This window comes from Tasmannia lanceolata, unplaced genomic scaffold, assembly GCF_043159265.1.
Source record: "Tasmannia lanceolata isolate RefF3 unplaced genomic scaffold, GAP_Taslan_0.1 ptg000306l, whole genome shotgun sequence".
NCBI classification, from domain to species: Eukaryota; Viridiplantae; Streptophyta; class Magnoliopsida; order Canellales; family Winteraceae; genus Tasmannia; species Tasmannia lanceolata.
Window position 1 is genome coordinate 38,951 of NW_027518981.1, and position 18,550 is coordinate 57,500.

The following is an 18,550-nucleotide window of genomic DNA, read 5'->3' on the forward strand; positions in this document are numbered from 1 at the left end:
ATGCCACAGAAAGTGCCCGGGCTCCAGCTGGAGCCATCATCCGACGTGCCATGGCTTTGGTCCCATGGTCTTCGCAACCGAGCATTCGTGACACCCGACGGGGCCAGGACACCAACCCTTCCGACACGAGCATTCGCGCATGTTCTTTGGCCACACAACGGTGCCAGCACGAGCAGAATCATCAGCGGTGCGGTGGCCTTGCACGGCCTTTTGTCTTTGGAACCAACCATCAGTGCCACGGGAAGTGCCGGAGTCCCGGCATCCGCGGTGCCAAGTCATTGCGCCCTTGGTCTCTGCAGCGGGGCATGCCGGGCACTCCCAACCATTGCAAGCAAGCAAGAAAGAAAGTAAGTAAGTAAGTATTACATATAGGGGCGGGACATGCGGGGAGTTCTGCGAAACGTGCACTACGGGGCACACGCGTACCTACCGGGGCATACCGACCCCTATTGGGGCACACGTGTGCATATCGGGGCATACCGGGCCTATCAGGGCACACGCGTACATACCGGGGCATACCGAGCCCTACTGGGGCACACGTGCGCATATCGGGGCGTACCAAGCCTATCGGGGCATTCGCATGTATCCCAAGGCATACCGAGTCTATCCGGGCATACGCGTTCATACCGGGGCGTAACGGGCCTATCGGGGCATACTTGGGCATATCCGGGCAAAAAATGCCCAAAACTTGCGCAACCTTGGCAACCGTGGTCCATTCCTCACTATATGCCATGGCCTTGTGCCCATGGTCTTCACAAGACAGCATCCAAGGCGCCTGAAAGGCCAAGGGAGCCCAACCCAGCAATGCCCAGCCAAGGCCAGGCATTCCAGTGCCTGCCCGGGCAAAAACGCCCAAAGCATGCCCCATTCCTTAGCCTATCCAGGCAAAAACGCCCAAAACCAGCCCATTCCAGTGCCTATCCGGGCAAAAACGCCCAAAGCATGCCCATTCCTTAGCCTGTCCAGGCAAAAACGCCCAAAACCAGCACATTCCAGTGCCTATCCGGGCAAAAACGCCCTAAACCTGCGCATTCCAGCGCCCCGCAGCATGCCACCCTCCTATAGGGTTTGCGCAACCAACCCGCCTAACCACCAGTGGCAACCAAAGGTGCTGTTAGCGACGACTTCTGAAGACGCAACGAGACGCGACGGGTTTGCGCCCAGACGCGACGAGACGATGCGGGATCTGCGCCCAACCATGCCTACACCCGCCGACTTGTTGCGGGAGCTGCTTGCCCAAGCATGCCTAGCGTGCAAGGCCTGCGTGCCCAAGGTCTGTGTGCAAGGCTAGTGCCCAAGGCTAGTGCGCAAGGCTAGTGCCCAAGGCTAGTGAGCAAGGCCTGGGTGCAAGGCTAGTGTGCAAGGCTTGTATGCAAGGCTAGTGTGCAAGGCTGCTGTGCAAGGCTTGTGGGCAAGGCTGGTGCGCAAGGCTAGTGCCCAAGGGTTGTGTGCAAGGCTAGTGCCCAAGGCTAGTGCGCAAGGCTCGTGCCCAAGGCTAGTTCGCAAGGCTTGTGTGCAAGGCTAGTGCGATGGGCCAGTGCCCAAGGCTTGTGAGCAAGGCTTGTATGCATGGCTTGTGCGCAAGGCTTGTGTCCAAGGCTTTTGTGCAAGGCTCGTGCGCAAGGCTAGTGTGCAAGGCTTGTGCGCATTGGCAGGTAGCCCACCACCATGCACGATCCAAATGCCACTCACGCGACAACACGGTGCCAAGCCGGGCATGGTGTGCACTCAAAACCAATCAACGGACAGAGGTCATGCATCATGGGGGGGATCTAGCAAGGCCATGGGGAAGGTCATGGAGGACCTTGGAAGCAAGCGCAAGACGAGAGCGAATCGAACAAGGGGCCAGGACGGGGCCTTGTGCCCATGGTCTTCGCAAGACTGCGTCCAAGGCGCCCGAAAGCCCAAGGGAACCCAAACCCGGCCGACACTTGCAATCGCACATGCTCTCTGCAACACACCATCAATGCCGCCCAACGGGGCCAGCACGAGCAGTCATCCGCGGTCCCCTGGCCCTGCGCACGTTTGTCTTTGAAACCGAGCATCAATGCCACAGAAAGTGCCGGGGCGCCAGCTGGAGCCATCATCCGCGTTGCCATGGCTCGCTTGGCCTTGGCTTGCCAGGCCCCGACAGGAGCAATCGCGCATTTTCTTTGCAACCGACCATCAATGCCGCCCAACGGGGCCAGCACGAGCAGTCATCCGCGGTCCCCTGGCCCTGCGCACGTTTGTCTTTGAAACCGAGCATCAATGCCACAGAAAGTGCCGGGGCGCCAGCTGGAGCCATCATCCGCGTTGCCATGGCTCGCTTGGCCTTGGCTTGCCAGTCCCCGACACGAGCAATCGCGCATTTTCTTTGCAACCGACCATCAATGCCGCCCAACGAGGCCAGCACGAGCAGTCATCCGCGGTCCCCTGGCCCTGCGCACGTTTGTCTTTGAAACCGAGCATCAATGCCACAGAAAGTGCCCGGGCTCCAGCTGGAGCCATCATCCGACGTGCCATGGCTTTGGTCCCATGGTCTTCGCAACCGAGCATTCGTGACACCCGACGGGGCCAGGACACCAACCCTTCCGACACGAGCATTCGCGCATGTTCTTTGGCCACACAACGGCGCCAGCACGAGCAAAATCATCAGCGGTGCGGTGGCCTTGCACGGCCTTTTGTCTTTGGAACCAACCATCAGTGCCACGGGAAGTGCCGGAGTCCCGGCATCCGCGGTGCCAAGTCATTGCGCCCTTGGTCTCTGCAGCGGGGCATGCCGGGCACTCCCAACCATTGCAAGCAAGCAAGAAAGAAAGTAAGTAAGTAAGTAAGTATTACATATAGGGGCGGGACATGCGGGGAGTTCTGCGAAACGTGCACTACGGGGCACACGCGTACCTACCGGGGCATACCGACCCCTATTGGGGCACACGTGTGCATATCGGGGCATACCGGGCCTATCAGGGCACACGCGTACATACCGGGGCATACCGAGCCCTACTGGGGCACACGTGCGCATATCGGGGCGTACCAAGCCTATCGGGGCATTCGCATGTATCCCAAGGCATACCGAGTCTATCCGGGCATACGCGTTCATACCGGGGCGTAACGGGCCTATCGGGGCATACTTGGGCATATCCGGGCAAAAAATGCCCAAAACTTGCGCAACCTTGGCAACCGTGGTCCATTCCTCACTATATGCCATGGCCTTGTGCCCATGGTCTTCACAAGACAGCATCCAAGGCGCCTGAAAGGCCAAGGGAGCCCAACCCAGCAATGCCCAGCCAAGGCCAGGCATTCCAGTGCCTGCCCGGGCAAAAACGCCCAAAGCATGCCCCATTCCTTAGCCTATCCAGGCAAAAACGCCCAAAACCAGCCCATTCCAGTGCCTATCCGGGCAAAAACGCCCAAAGCATGCCCATTCCTTAGCCTGTCCAGGCAAAAACGCCCAAAACCAGCACATTCCAGTGCCTATCCGGGCAAAAACGCCCTAAACCTGCGCATTCCAGCGCCCCGCAGCATGCCACCCTCCTATAGGGTTTGCGCAACCAACCCGCCTAACCACCAGTGGCAACCAAAGGTGCTGTTAGCGACGACTTCTGAAGACGCAACGAGACGCGACGGGTTTGCGCCCAGACGCGACGAGACGATGCGGGATCTGCGCCCAACCATGCCTACACCCGCCGACTTGTTGCGGGAGCTGCTTGCCCAAGCATGCCTAGCGTGCAAGGCCTGCGTGCCCAAGGTCTGTGTGCAAGGCTAGTGCCCAAGGCTAGTGCGCAAGGCTAGTGCCCAAGGCTAGTGAGCAAGGCCTGGGTGCAAGGCTAGTGTGCAAGGCTTGTATGCAAGGCTAGTGTGCAAGGCTGCTGTGCAAGGCTTGTGGGCAAGGCTGGTGCGCAAGGCTAGTGCCCAAGGGTTGTGTGCAAGGCTAGTGCCCAAGGCTAGTGCGCAAGGCTCGTGCCCAAGGCTAGTTCGCAAGGCTTGTGTGCAAGGCTAGTGCGATGGGCCAGTGCCCAAGGCTTGTGAGCAAGGCTTGTATGCATGGCTTGTGCGCAAGGCTTGTGTCCAAGGCTTTTGTGCAAGGCTCGTGCGCAAGGCTAGTGTGCAAGGCTTGTGCGCATTGGCAGGTAGCCCACCACCATGCACGATCCAAATGCCACTCACGCGACAACACGGTGCCAAGCCGGGCATGGTGTGCACTCAAAACCAATCAACGGACAGAGGTCATGCGTCATGGAGGGGATCTAGCAAGGCCATGGGGAAGGTCATGGAGGACCTTGGAAGCAAGCGCAAGACGAGAGCGAATCGAACAAGGGGCCAGGACGGGGCCTTGTGCCCATGGTTTTCGCAAGACTGCGTCCAAGGCGCCCGAAAGCCCAAGGGAACCCAAACCCGGCCGACACTTGCAATCGCACATGCTCTCTGCAACACACCATCAATGCCGCCCAACGGGGCCAGCACGAGCAGTCATCCGCGGTCCCCTGGCCCTGCGCACGTTTGTCTTTGAAACCGAGCATCAATGCCACAGAAAGTGCCGGGGCGCCAGCTGGAGCCATCATCCGCGTTGCCATGGCTCGCTTGGCCTTGGCTTGCCAGGCCCCGACAGGAGCAATCGCGCATTTTCTTTGCAACCGACCATCAATGCCGCCCAACGGGGCCAGCACGAGCAGTCATCCGCGGTCCCCTGGCCCTGCGCACGTTTGTCTTTGAAACCGAGCATCAATGCCACAGAAAGTGCCGGGGCGCCAGCTGGAGCCATCATCCGCGTTGCCATGGCTCGCTTGGCCTTGGCTTGCCAGTCCCCGACAGGAGCAATCGCGCATTTTCTTTGCAACCGACCATCAATGCTGCCCAACGAGGCCAGCACGAGCAGTCATCCGCGGTCCCCTGGCCCTGCGCATGTTTGTCTTTGAAACCGAGCATCAATGCCACAGAAAGTGCCGGGGCGCCAGCTGGAGCCATCATCCGACGTGCCATGGCTTTGGTCCCATGGTCTTCGCAACCGAGCATTCGTGACACCCGACGGGGCCAGGACACCAACCCTTCCGACAGGAGCATTCGCGCATGTTCTTTGGCCACACAACGGCGCCAGCACGAGCAAAATCATCAGCGGTGCGGTGGCCTTGCACGGCCTTTTGTCTTTGGAACCAACCATCAGTGCCACGGGAAGTGCCGGAGTCCCGGCATCCGCGGTGCCAAGTCATTGCGCCCTTGGTCTCTGCAGCGGGGCATGCCGGGCACTCCCAACCATTGCAAGCAAGCAAGAAAGAAAGTAAGTAAGTAAGTAAGTATTACATATAGGGGCGGGACATGCGGGGAGTTCTGCGAAACGTGCACTACGGGGCACACGCGTACCTACCGGGGCATACCGACCCCTATTGGGGCACACGTGTGCATATCGGGGCATACCGGGCCTATCAGGGCACACGCGTACATACCGGGGCATACCGAGCCCTACTGGGGCACACGTGCGCATATCGGGGCGTACCAAGCCTATCGGGGCATTCGCATGTATCCCAAGGCATACCGAGTCTATCCGGGCATACGCGTTCATACCGGGGCGTAACGGGCCTATCGAGGCATACTTGGGCATATCCGGGCAAAAAATGCCCAAAACTTGCGCAACCTTGGCAACCGTGGTCCATTCCTCACTATATGCCATGGCCTTGTGCCCATGGTCTTCACAAGACAGCATCCAAGGCGCCTGAAAGGCCAAGGGAGCCCAACCCAGCAATGCCCAGCCAAGGCCAGGCATTCCAGTGCCTGCCCGGGCAAAAACGCCCAAAGCATGCCCCATTCCTTAGCCTATCCAGGCAAAAACGCCCAAAACCAGCCCATTCCAGTGCCTATCCGGGCAAAAACGCCCAAAGCATGCCCATTCCTTAGCCTGTCCAGGCAAAAACGCCCAAAACCAGCACATTCCAGTGCCTATCCGGGCAAAAACGCCCTAAACCTGCGCATTCCAGCGCCCCGCAGCATGCCACCCTCCTATAGGGTTTGCGCAACCAACCCGCCTAACCACCAGTGGCAACCAAAGTTGCTGTTAGCGACGACTTCTGAAGACGCAACGAGACGCGACGGGTTTGCGCCCAGACGCGACGAGACGATGCGGGATCTGCGCCCAACCATGCCTACACCCGCCGACTTGTTGCGGGAGCTGCTTGCCCAAGCATGCCTAGCGTGCAAGGCCTGCGTGCCCAAGGTCTGTGTGCAAGGCTAGTGCCCAAGGCTAGTGCGCAAGGCTAGTGCCCAAGGCTAGTGAGCAAGGCCTGGGTGCAAGGCTAGTGTGCAAGGCTTGTATGCAAGGCTAGTGTGCAAGGCTGCTGTGCAAGGCTTGTGGGCAAGGCTGGTGCGCAAGGCTAGTGCCCAAGGGTTGTGTGCAAGGCTAGTGCCCAAGGCTAGTGCGCAAGGCTCGTGCCCAAGGCTAGTTCGCAAGGCTTGTGTGCAAGGCTAGTGCGATGGGCCAGTGCCCAAGGCTTGTGAGCAAGGCTTGTATGCATGGCTTGTGCGCAAGGCTTGTGTCCAAGGCTTTTGTGCAAGGCTCGTGCGCAAGGCTAGTGTGCAAGGCTTGTGCGCATTGGCAGGTAGCCCACCACCATGCACGATCCAAATGCCACTCACGCGACAACACGGTGCCAAGCCGGGCATGGTGTGCACTCAAAACCAATCAACGGACAGAGGTCATGCGTCATGGGGGGGATCTAGCAAGGCCATGGGGAAGGTCATGGAGGACCTTGGAAGCAAGCGCAAGACGAGAGCGAATCGAACAAGGGGCCAGGACGGGGCCTTGTGCCCATGGTCTTCGCAAGACTGCGTCCAAGGCGCCCGAAAGCCCAAGGGAACCCAAACCCGGCCGACACTTGCAATCGCACATGCTCTCTGCAACACACCATCAATGCCGCCCAACGGGGCCAGCACGAGCAGTCATCCGCGGTCCCCTGGCCCTGCGCACGTTTGTCTTTGAAACCGAGCATCAATGCCACAGAAAGTGCCGGGGCGCCAGCTGGAGCCATCATCCGCGTTGCCATGGCTCGCTTGGCCTTGGCTTGCCAGGCCCCGACAGGAGCAATCGCGCATTTTCTTTGCAACCGACCATCAATGCCGCCCAACGGGGCCAGCACGAGCAGTCATCCGCGGTCCCCTGGCCCTGCGCACGTTTGTCTTTGAAACCGAGCATCAATGCCACAGAAAGTGCCGGGGCGCCAGCTGGAGCCATCATCCGCGTTGCCATGTGTCACGGGCCAAATATTTGAGCAACGGAATAACCCGTGCGGCGCCCCAACATGCACGAATGCTAGGGCCAGCCTTCAATCGTGCAAGCCTTTAAAGGCCCTGCACGCCAACACCCCTTGATGCTTCAAATGTGCACACAAACTCTAAGCTGTTCAACAGGCTACTTGGCTCAGATCTTGACATGCGCTTCTAGATACCCACACTCATGATCAGCCTGCATCACGAGTACATCGAACATAAGGCCTTGGGGCCTAATGCAAAGTCCATCGAGTACGAGGCATGACGATGCCACGCACCAATCCGCCAAGCACTAGGGCTTGGTCATCCAAGGAGCAAGATGCCCCATGGACTGATCCGCAAGGTGTACACCTCGCGAGGGCAACCGAAGTCGCCCCGGCACGAACCCATGGAAGACCTAGAGAATGGCCTACCCACGAGACGTACCGCGGTGCAGAGGGGCAAACAGTATAAGTAGCCCCCTGCACCGGTCCGCCGCGCAATGCATGTGGGAACCCAACCCAACATGCACTGTCTTTGGCCCCCATCCTCAACCAAAGAAACTGGAGCATCCCTATGGAAAGCTCGCAGTCCGCACCCAATGTTCCCTTAGGGCACGCCTACGAGTTGAAGTATGATTTCCTACTGTGTGCAACAAAATGCACAAGTAAGTCCTCTTGCAACCCATGAGCAAGCCACCAAGGCTCCTGCCCACACCTGCTGGGCCTAACGGGGGAGGAGTCAGCAAGTCACGGGGTCAACTCCTCCTATAGAGTTTGGCCAACCAACCCCCTTAACCACCAGTGGCGACCAAAGGTGCTATAAACAACGCATTTCCAAGACGCAACGAGACGAGACGAGATGGATTTTAATACCGGTTGTGTCCTGAACTGTTTCCCCGTGACACTCCCCCACCTGATAACGTCGACGCCCTCGTCGACACTGAACGCTCTGTGAAGCTCAGTTCCACAATAACAATGACTTCTCAATCTTGAAAACAGCTGCCACTGGTACTTCGACAATCAGCGTATTCTGACTTCTACTGCATACCACACTGCCTCAAGTTCTGCCAATCACTGCACTATAGCTCTGCTGGAGTTATCTTCAACAACGATGGTTTTCCCGGACTCCATCAAACTAGGCGAAGGTTTTCTGACGGTGCCTACAAACGCTGTGGATGACGTGCCATCACTTTCGGCACGGAAGGTTATGGCTCACCTACAACCGGATGACGTGCCACCACTTTCGGCACGGAAGGTTTTGGCTCACCTACAACCGGGTAGCGTGCCATCACTTTCAGCACGGAAGGTTTTGGCTCACCTACAACCGGATAACACGCCATCACTTTCGGCATGGAAGGTTTTGGCTCACCTACAACCGGATAACATGCCATCACTTTCGGCATGGAAGGTTTTGGCTCACCTACAACCGGGTAGCGTGCCATTACTTTCGGCACGGAAGGTTTTGGCTCACCTACAACCGGATAACGTGCCATCACTTTCGGCACGGAAGGTTTTGGCTTACCTACAACCGGTGATGATGGTTCTGAGCACTCCACCAAACTCCATGAGGGCAGAGCGACCAGCTTGAATCATTTCCTCAAGCAACTCTCAAGTTCCTCCTCAGCTACACTCGAGCTTCCTCTGGAGTGGTCTTCCGAAATGGCCAACTTGCACCGCTTCGTCTCTCCCTGAATGTGCCACCACTTCTGGCACAGCACCTGCCTCACTTTCGGCCAAGTGCAGCACTTGCCACCCGCAAAGTGCAAACCAACCACGGAGTCCACAAGCACTCCCAAGCAAAGAGACCACCACATCAGTCTCGCCTCCTCCTGAGGCCAAGAATCCCCTGTTGGGATCAATCAACTGCGACGCTTAGTCTTGCCTGCTTCGGTTCAACACTATAGAACTTGATTTGAACAATCAACCCATATGCCACAAATGGTCTCCTTGGGCACTTGCGGCTAGTACTCACACTGCTAACCACCCAAATATTCCATCATTCAGATTGAGCTGTCCTTTCAATTTCGACAAACAAAGAGATTCTAAAGCAGCAAGAAACACACAAACATACCATGTCGTCCCATACCAACACAGTCTGTCCATATGCCATCTGAGCTCACCACACTGTCCCATATCAGCACAGCAAACCCATTATCAAATCTAAGCGGCCTTGGCATTCGTTCCAAGGTCTTTCTGAGAAGAGCATCACGCATGCTCGATTGTAATTGTGAACTGCCATAAAAGTACTTCAGTCATTGACCAGCTCTTCATCCTGAGCATGTCTGCTAATTCGTCAAACTGGTTATGCCATCACACTAAGCAAGCAAATTCACTTCGATGAGCGCTTTGGTGCCGACACGTTCGACACCTCATCTGATAGGGGAAGGCTTATACCAGCAGCCAACCCTTTTTTTCATAGCAAGCCCTTAAGGCCATATGCTAACACATCAATGTTTAGCCAACACTGCAACGGAGCATTCACAACTCCCCAACTGCCACTTCCGATCACACACATCGGTGGGTCACTGAAAGATGCCAACCTGTTCGCTGATGGTTGTAGCTCTAACACTGTATCAAGCTTCGAGCAAATCCATTGAGCAATGCTTGAACAAACACTGATGGTACTAATCTTTCCAGGCCATCGCGCCTCTGTTGCGCGACTCAAGTAGAATAAGTGAGAGTCCACAGAAAGGAACATACCCACGCAATTTTAGCTCTTCTTCGGCTGACTAATGGACTTTCAAAGTGTTAGATTCAAAGACATCCGCACTTGGCACCTCCAACTTGGTGTGCTAACATTCAAGCTCTTTCCAACTCCGCCACAACAGAAAGCATTTCCCGTTCCTTTGTGCAAAGCAACATGCACTAGAGATGCACTAATCATAGCCGCAAACACTGCCACTTGCTGCAACTATGCCAGCACAGACACCAACTGTATCATAGCTCCTTGAAAACTCTTGATTCACAACCTGCTCTGATCTGGCACTAGATACCATCTGGCACCAATTCTCAAAGCCCACTCTGAATACATAGCTTGGACATTCTGCTCTGATACCAACTGTCACGGGCCAAATATTTGAGCAACGGAATAACCCGTGCGGCGCCCCAACATGCACGAATGCTAGGGCCAGCCTTCAATCGTGCAAGCCTTTAAAGGCCCTGCACGCCAACACCCCTTGATGCTTCAAATGTGCACACAAACTCTAAGCTGTTCAACAGGCTACTTGGCTCAGATCTTGACATGCGCTTCTAGATACCCACACTCATGATCAGCCTGCATCACGAGTACATCGAACATAAGGCCTTGGGGCCTAATGCAAAGTCCATCGAGTACGAGGCATGACGATGCCACGCACCAATCCGCCAAGCACTAGGGCTTGGTCATCCAAGGAGCAAGATGCCCCATGGACTGATCCGCAAGGTGTACACCTCGCGAGGGCAACCGAAGTCGCCCCGGCACGAACCCATGGAAGACCTAGAGAATGGCCTACCCACGAGACGTACCGCGGTGCAGAGGGGCAAACAGTATAAGTAGCCCCCTGCACCGGTCCGCCGCGCAATGCATGTGGGAACCCAACCCAACATGCACTGTCTTTGGCCCCCATCCTCAACCAAAGAAACTGGAGCATCCCTATGGAAAGCTCGCAGTCCGCACCCAATGTTCCCTTAGGGCACGCCTACGAGTTGAAGTATGATTTCCTACTGTGTGCAACAAAATGCACAAGTAAGTCCTCTTGCAACCCATGAGCAAGCCACCAAGGCTCCTGCCCACACCTGCTGGGCCTAACGGGGGAGGAGTCAGCAAGTCACGGGGTCAACTCCTCCTATAGAGTTTGGCCAACCAACCCCCTTAACCACCAGTGGCGACCAAAGGTGCTATAAACAACGCATTTCCAAGACGCAACGAGACGAGACGAGATGGATTTTAATACCGGTTGTGTCCTGAACTGTTTCCCCGTGACACATGGCTCGCTTGGCCTTGGCTTGCCAGTCCCCGACACGAGCAATCGCGCATTTTCTTTGCAACCGACCATCAATGCCGCCCAACGAGGCCAGCACGAGCAGTCATCCGCGGTCCCCTGGCCCTGCGCACGTTTGTCTTTGAAACCGAGCATCAATGCCACAGAAAGTGCCCGGGCTCCAGCTGGAGCCATCATCCGACGTGCCATGGCTTTGGTCCCATGGTCTTCGCAACCGAGCATTCGTGACACCCGACGGGGCCAGGACACCAACCCTTCCGACACGAGCATTCGCGCATGTTCTTTGGCCACACAACGGCGCCAGCACGAGCAAAATCATCAGCGGTGCGGTGGCCTTGCACGGCCTTTTGTCTTTGGAACCAACCATCAGTGCCACGGGAAGTGCCGGAGTCCCGGCATCCGCGGTGCCAAGTCATTGCGCCCTTGGTCTCTGCAGCGGGGCATGCCGGGCACTCCCAACCATTGCAAGCAAGCAAGAAAGAAAGTAAGTAAGTAAGTAAGTATTACATATAGGGGCGGGACATGCGGGGAGTTCTGCGAAACGTGCACTACGGGGCACACGCGTACCTACCGGGGCATACCGACCCCTATTGGGGCACACGTGTGCATATCGGGGCATACCGGGCCTATCAGGGCACACGCGTACATACCGGGGCATACCGAGCCCTACTGGGGCACACGTGCGCATATCGGGGCGTACCAAGCCTATCGGGGCATTCGCATGTATCCCAAGGCATACCGAGTCTATCCGGGCATACGCGTTCATACCGGGGCGTAACGGGCCTATCGGGGCATACTTGGGCATATCCGGGCAAAAAATGCCCAAAACTTGCGCAACCTTGGCAACCGTGGTCCATTCCTCACTATATGCCATGGCCTTGTGCCCATGGTCTTCACAAGACAGCATCCAAGGCGCCTGAAAGGCCAAGGGAGCCCAACCCAGCAATGCCCAGCCAAGGCCAGGCATTCCAGTGCCTGCCCGGGCAAAAACGCCCAAAGCATGCCCCATTCCTTAGCCTATCCAGGCAAAAACGCCCAAAACCAGCCCATTCCAGTGCCTATCCGGGCAAAAACGCCCAAAGCATGCCCATTCCTTAGCCTGTCCAGGCAAAAACGCCCAAAACCAGCACATTCCAGTGCCTATCCGGGCAAAAACGCCCTAAACCTGCGCATTCCAGCGCCCCGCAGCATGCCACCCTCCTATAGGGTTTGCGCAACCAACCCGCCTAACCACCAGTGGCAACCAAAGGTGCTGTTAGCGACGACTTCTGAAGACGCAACGAGACGCGACGGGTTTGCGCCCAGACGCGACGAGACGATGCGGGATCTGCGCCCAACCATGCCTACACCCGCCGACTTGTTGCGGGAGCTGCTTGCCCAAGCATGCCTAGCGTGCAAGGCCTGCGTGCCCAAGGTCTGTGTGCAAGGCTAGTGCCCAAGGCTAGTGCGCAAGGCTAGTGCCCAAGGCTAGTGAGCAAGGCCTGGGTGCAAGGCTAGTGTGCAAGGCTTGTATGCAAGGCTAGTGTGCAAGGCTGCTGTGCAAGGCTTGTGGGCAAGGCTGGTGCGCAAGGCTAGTGCCCAAGGGTTGTGTGCAAGGCTAGTGCCCAAGGCTAGTGCGCAAGGCTCGTGCCCAAGGCTAGTTCGCAAGGCTTGTGTGCAAGGCTAGTGCGATGGGCCAGTGCCCAAGGCTTGTGAGCAAGGCTTGTATGCATGGCTTGTGCGCAAGGCTTGTGTCCAAGGCTTTTGTGCAAGGCTCGTGCGCAAGGCTAGTGTGCAAGGCTTGTGCGCATTGGCAGGTAGCCCACCACCATGCACGATCCAAATGCCACTCACGCGACAACACGGTGCCAAGCCGGGCATGGTGTGCACTCAAAACCAATCAACGGACAGAGGTCATGCGTCATGGGGGGGATCTAGCAAGGCCATGGGGAAGGTCATGGAGGACCTTGGAAGCAAGCGCAAGACGAGAGCGAATCGAACAAGGGGCCAGGACGGGGCCTTGTGCCCATGGTTTTCGCAAGACTGCGTCCAAGGCGCCCGAAAGCCCAAGGGAACCCAAACCCGGCCGACACTTGCAATCGCACATGCTCTCTGCAACACACCATCAATGCCGCCCAACGGGGCCAGCACGAGCAGTCATCCGCGGTCCCCTGGCCCTGCGCACGTTTGTCTTTGAAACCGAGCATCAATGCCACAGAAAGTGCCGGGGCGCCAGCTGGAGCCATCATCCGCGTTGCCATGGCTCGCTTGGCCTTGGCTTGCCAGGCCCCGACAGGAGCAATCGCGCATTTTCTTTGCAACCGACCATCAATGCCGCCCAACGGGGCCAGCACGAGCAGTCATCCGCGGTCCCCTGGCCCTGCGCACGTTTGTCTTTGAAACCGAGCATCAATGCCACAGAAAGTGCCGGGGCGCCAGCTGGAGCCATCATCCGCGTTGCCATGGCTCGCTTGGCCTTGGCTTGCCAGTCCCCGACAGGAGCAATCGCGCATTTTCTTTGCAACCGACCATCAATGCTGCCCAACGAGGCCAGCACGAGCAGTCATCCGCGGTCCCCTGGCCCTGCGCATGTTTGTCTTTGAAACCGAGCATCAATGCCACAGAAAGTGCCGGGGCGCCAGCTGGAGCCATCATCCGACGTGCCATGGCTTTGGTCCCATGGTCTTCGCAACCGAGCATTCGTGACACCCGACGGGGCCAGGACACCAACCCTTCCGACAGGAGCATTCGCGCATGTTCTTTGGCCACACAACGGCGCCAGCACGAGCAAAATCATCAGCGGTGCGGTGGCCTTGCACGGCCTTTTGTCTTTGGAACCAACCATCAGTGCCACGGGAAGTGCCGGAGTCCCGGCATCCGCGGTGCCAAGTCATTGCGCCCTTGGTCTCTGCAGCGGGGCATGCCGGGCACTCCCAACCATTGCAAGCAAGCAAGAAAGAAAGTAAGTAAGTAAGTAAGTATTACATATAGGGGCGGGACATGCGGGGAGTTCTGCGAAACGTGCACTACGGGGCACACGCGTACCTACCGGGGCATACCGACCCCTATTGGGGCACACGTGTGCATATCGGGGCATACCGGGCCTATCAGGGCACACGCGTACATACCGGGGCATACCGAGCCCTACTGGGGCACACGTGCGCATATCGGGGCGTACCAAGCCTATCGGGGCATTCGCATGTATCCCAAGGCATACCGAGTCTATCCGGGCATACGCGTTCATACCGGGGCGTAACGGGCCTATCGGGGCATACTTGGGCATATCCGGGCAAAAAATGCCCAAAACTTGCGCAACCTTGGCAACCGTGGTCCATTCCTCACTATATGCCATGGCCTTGTGCCCATGGTCTTCACAAGACAGCATCCAAGGCGCCTGAAAGGCCAAGGGAGCCCAACCCAGCAATGCCCAGCCAAGGCCAGGCATTCCAGTGCCTGCCCGGGCAAAAACGCCCAAAGCATGCCCCATTCCTTAGCCTATCCAGGCAAAAACGCCCAAAACCAGCCCATTCCAGTGCCTATCCGGGCAAAAACGCCCAAAGCATGCCCATTCCTTAGCCTGTCCAGGCAAAAACGCCCAAAACCAGCACATTCCAGTGCCTATCCGGGCAAAAACGCCCTAAACCTGCGCATTCCAGCGCCCCGCAGCATGCCACCCTCCTATAGGGTTTGCGCAACCAACCCGCCTAACCACCAGTGGCAACCAAAGGTGCTGTTAGCGACGACTTCTGAAGACGCAACGAGACGCGACGGGTTTGCGCCCAGACGCGACGAGACGATGCGGGATCTGCGCCCAACCATGCCTACACCCGCCGACTTGTTGCGGGAGCTGCTTGCCCAAGCATGCCTAGCGTGCAAGGCCTGCGTGCCCAAGGTCTGTGTGCAAGGCTAGTGCCCAAGGCTAGTGCGCAAGGCTAGTGCCCAAGGCTAGTGAGCAAGGCCTGGGTGCAAGGCTAGTGTGCAAGGCTTGTATGCAAGGCTAGTGTGCAAGGCTGCTGTGCAAGGCTTGTGGGCAAGGCTGGTGCGCAAGGCTAGTGCCCAAGGGTTGTGTGCAAGGCTAGTGCCCAAGGCTAGTGCGCAAGGCTCGTGCCCAAGGCTAGTTCGCAAGGCTTGTGTGCAAGGCTAGTGCGATGGGCCAGTGCCCAAGGCTTGTGAGCAAGGCTTGTATGCATGGCTTGTGCGCAAGGCTTGTGTCCAAGGCTTTTGTGCAAGGCTCGTGCGCAAGGCTAGTGTGCAAGGCTTGTGCGCATTGGCAGGTAGCCCACCACCATGCACGATCCAAATGCCACTCACGCGACAACACGGTGCCAAGCCGGGCATGGTGTGCACTCAAAACCAATCAACGGACAGAGGTCATGCGTCATGGGGGGGATCTAGCAAGGCCATGGGGAAGGTCATGGAGGACCTTGGAAGCAAGCGCAAGACGAGAGCGAATCGAACAAGGGGCCAGGACGGGGCCTTGTGCCCATGGTTTTCGCAAGACTGCGTCCAAGGCGCCCGAAAGCCCAAGGGAACCCAAACCCGGCCGACACTTGCAATCGCACATGCTCTCTGCAACACACCATCAATGCCGCCCAACGGGGCCAGCACGAGCAGTCATCCGCGGTCCCCTGGCCCTGCGCACGTTTGTCTTTGAAACCGAGCATCAATGCCACAGAAAGTGCCGGGGCGCCAGCTGGAGCCATCATCCGCGTTGCCATGGCTCGCTTGGCCTTGGCTTGCCAGGCCCCGACAGGAGCAATCGCGCATTTTCTTTGCAACCGACCATCAATGCCGCCCAACGGGGCCAGCACGAGCAGTCATCCGCGGTCCCCTGGCCCTGCGCACGTTTGTCTTTGAAACCGAGCATCAATGCCACAGAAAGTGCCGGGGCGCCAGCTGGAGCCATCATCCGCGTTGCCATGGCTCGCTTGGCCTTGGCTTGCCAGTCCCCGACAGGAGCAATCGCGCATTTTCTTTGCAACCGACCATCAATGCTGCCCAACGAGGCCAGCACGAGCAGTCATCCGCGGTCCCCTGGCCCTGCGCATGTTTGTCTTTGAAACCGAGCATCAATGCCACAGAAAGTGCCGGGGCGCCAGCTGGAGCCATCATCCGACGTGCCATGGCTTTGGTCCCATGGTCTTCGCAACCGAGCATTCGTGACACCCGACGGGGCCAGGACACCAACCCTTCCGACAGGAGCATTCGCGCATGTTCTTTGGCCACACAACGGCGCCAGCACGAGCAAAATCATCAGCGGTGCGGTGGCCTTGCACGGCCTTTTGTCTTTGGAACCAACCATCAGTGCCACGGGAAGTGCCGGAGTCCCGGCATCCGCGGTGCCAAGTCATTGCGCCCTTGGTCTCTGCAGCGGGGCATGCCGGGCACTCCCAACCATTGCAAGCAAGCAAGAAAGAAAGTAAGTAAGTAAGTAAGTATTACATATAGGGGCGGGACATGCGGGGAGTTCTGCGAAACGTGCACTACGGGGCACACGCGTACCTACCGGGGCATACCGACCCCTATTGGGGCACACGTGTGCATATCGGGGCATACCGGGCCTATCAGGGCACACGCGTACATACCGGGGCATACCGAGCCCTACTGGGGCACACGTGCGCATATCGGGGCGTACCAAGCCTATCGGGGCATTCGCATGTATCCCAAGGCATACCGAGTCTATCCGGGCATACGCGTTCATACCGGGGCGTAACGGGCCTATCGGGGCATACTTGGGCATATCCGGGCAAAAAATGCCCAAAACTTGCGCAACCTTGGCAACCGTGGTCCATTCCTCACTATATGCCATGGCCTTGTGCCCATGGTCTTCACAAGACAGCATCCAAGGCGCCTGAAAGGCCAAGGGAGCCCAACCCAGCAATGCCCAGCCAAGGCCAGGCATTCCAGTGCCTGCCCGGGCAAAAACGCCCAAAGCATGCCCCATTCCTTAGCCTATCCAGGCAAAAACGCCCAAAACCAGCCCATTCCAGTGCCTATCCGGGCAAAAACGCCCAAAGCATGCCCATTCCTTAGCCTGTCCAGGCAAAAACGCCCAAAACCAGCACATTCCAGTGCCTATCCGGGCAAAAACGCCCTAAACCTGCGCATTCCAGCGCCCCGCAGCATGCCACCCTCCTATAGGGTTTGCGCAACCAACCCGCCTAACCACCAGTGGCAACCAAAGGTGCTGTTAGCGACGACTTCTGAAGACGCAACGAGACGCGACGGGTTTGCGCCCAGACGCGACGAGACGATGCGGGATCTGCGCCCAACCATGCCTACACCCGCCGACTTGTTGCGGGAGCTGCTTGCCCAAGCATGCCTAGCGTGCAAGGCCTGCGTGCCCAAGGTCTGTGTGCAAGGCTAGTGCCCAAGGCTAGTGCGCAAGGCTAGTGCCCAAGGCTAGTGAGCAAGGCCTGGGTGCAAGGCTAGTGTGCAAGGCTTGTATGCAAGGCTAGTGTGCAAGGCTGCTGTGCAAGGCTTGTGGGCAAGGCTGGTGCGCAAGGCTAGTGCCCAAGGGTTGTGTGCAAGGCTAGTGCCCAAGGCTAGTGCGCAAGGCTCGTGCCCAAGGCTAGTTCGCAAGGCTTGTGTGCAAGGCTAGTGCGATGGGCCAGTGCCCAAGGCTTGTGAGCAAGGCTTGTATGCATGGCTTGTGCGCAAGGCTTGTGTCCAAGGCTTTTGTGCAAGGCTCGTGCGCAAGGCTAGTGTGCAAGGCTTGTGCGCATTGGCAGGTAGCCCACCACCATGCACGATCCAAATGCCACTCACGCGACAACACGGTGCCAAGCCGGGCATGGTGTGCACTCAAAACCAATCAACGGACAGAGGTCATGCGTCATGGGGGGGATCTAGCAAGGCCATGGGGAAGGTCATGGAGGACCTTGGAAGCAAGCGCAAGACGAGAGCGAATCGAACAAGGGGCCAGGACGGGGCCTTGTGCCCATGGTCTTCGCAAGACTGCGTCCAAGGCGCCCGAAAGCCCAAGGGAACCCAAACCCGGCCGACACTTGCAATCGCACATGCTCTCTGCAACACACCATCAATGCCGCCCAACGGGGCCAGCACGAGCAGTCATCCGCGGTCCCCTGGCCCTGCGCACGTTTGTCTTTGAAACCGAGCATCAATGCCACAGAAAGTGCCGGGGCGCCAGCTGGAGCCATCATCCGCGTTGCCATGGCTCGCTTGGCCTTGGCTTGCCAGGCCCCGACAGGAGCAATCGCGCATTTTCTTTGCAACCGACCATCAATGCCGCCCAACGGGGCCAGCACGAGCAGTCATCCGCGGTCCCCTGGCCCTGCGCACGTTTGTCTTTGAAACCGAGCATCAATGCCACAGAAAGTGCCGGGGCGCCAGCTGGAGCCATCATCCGCGTTG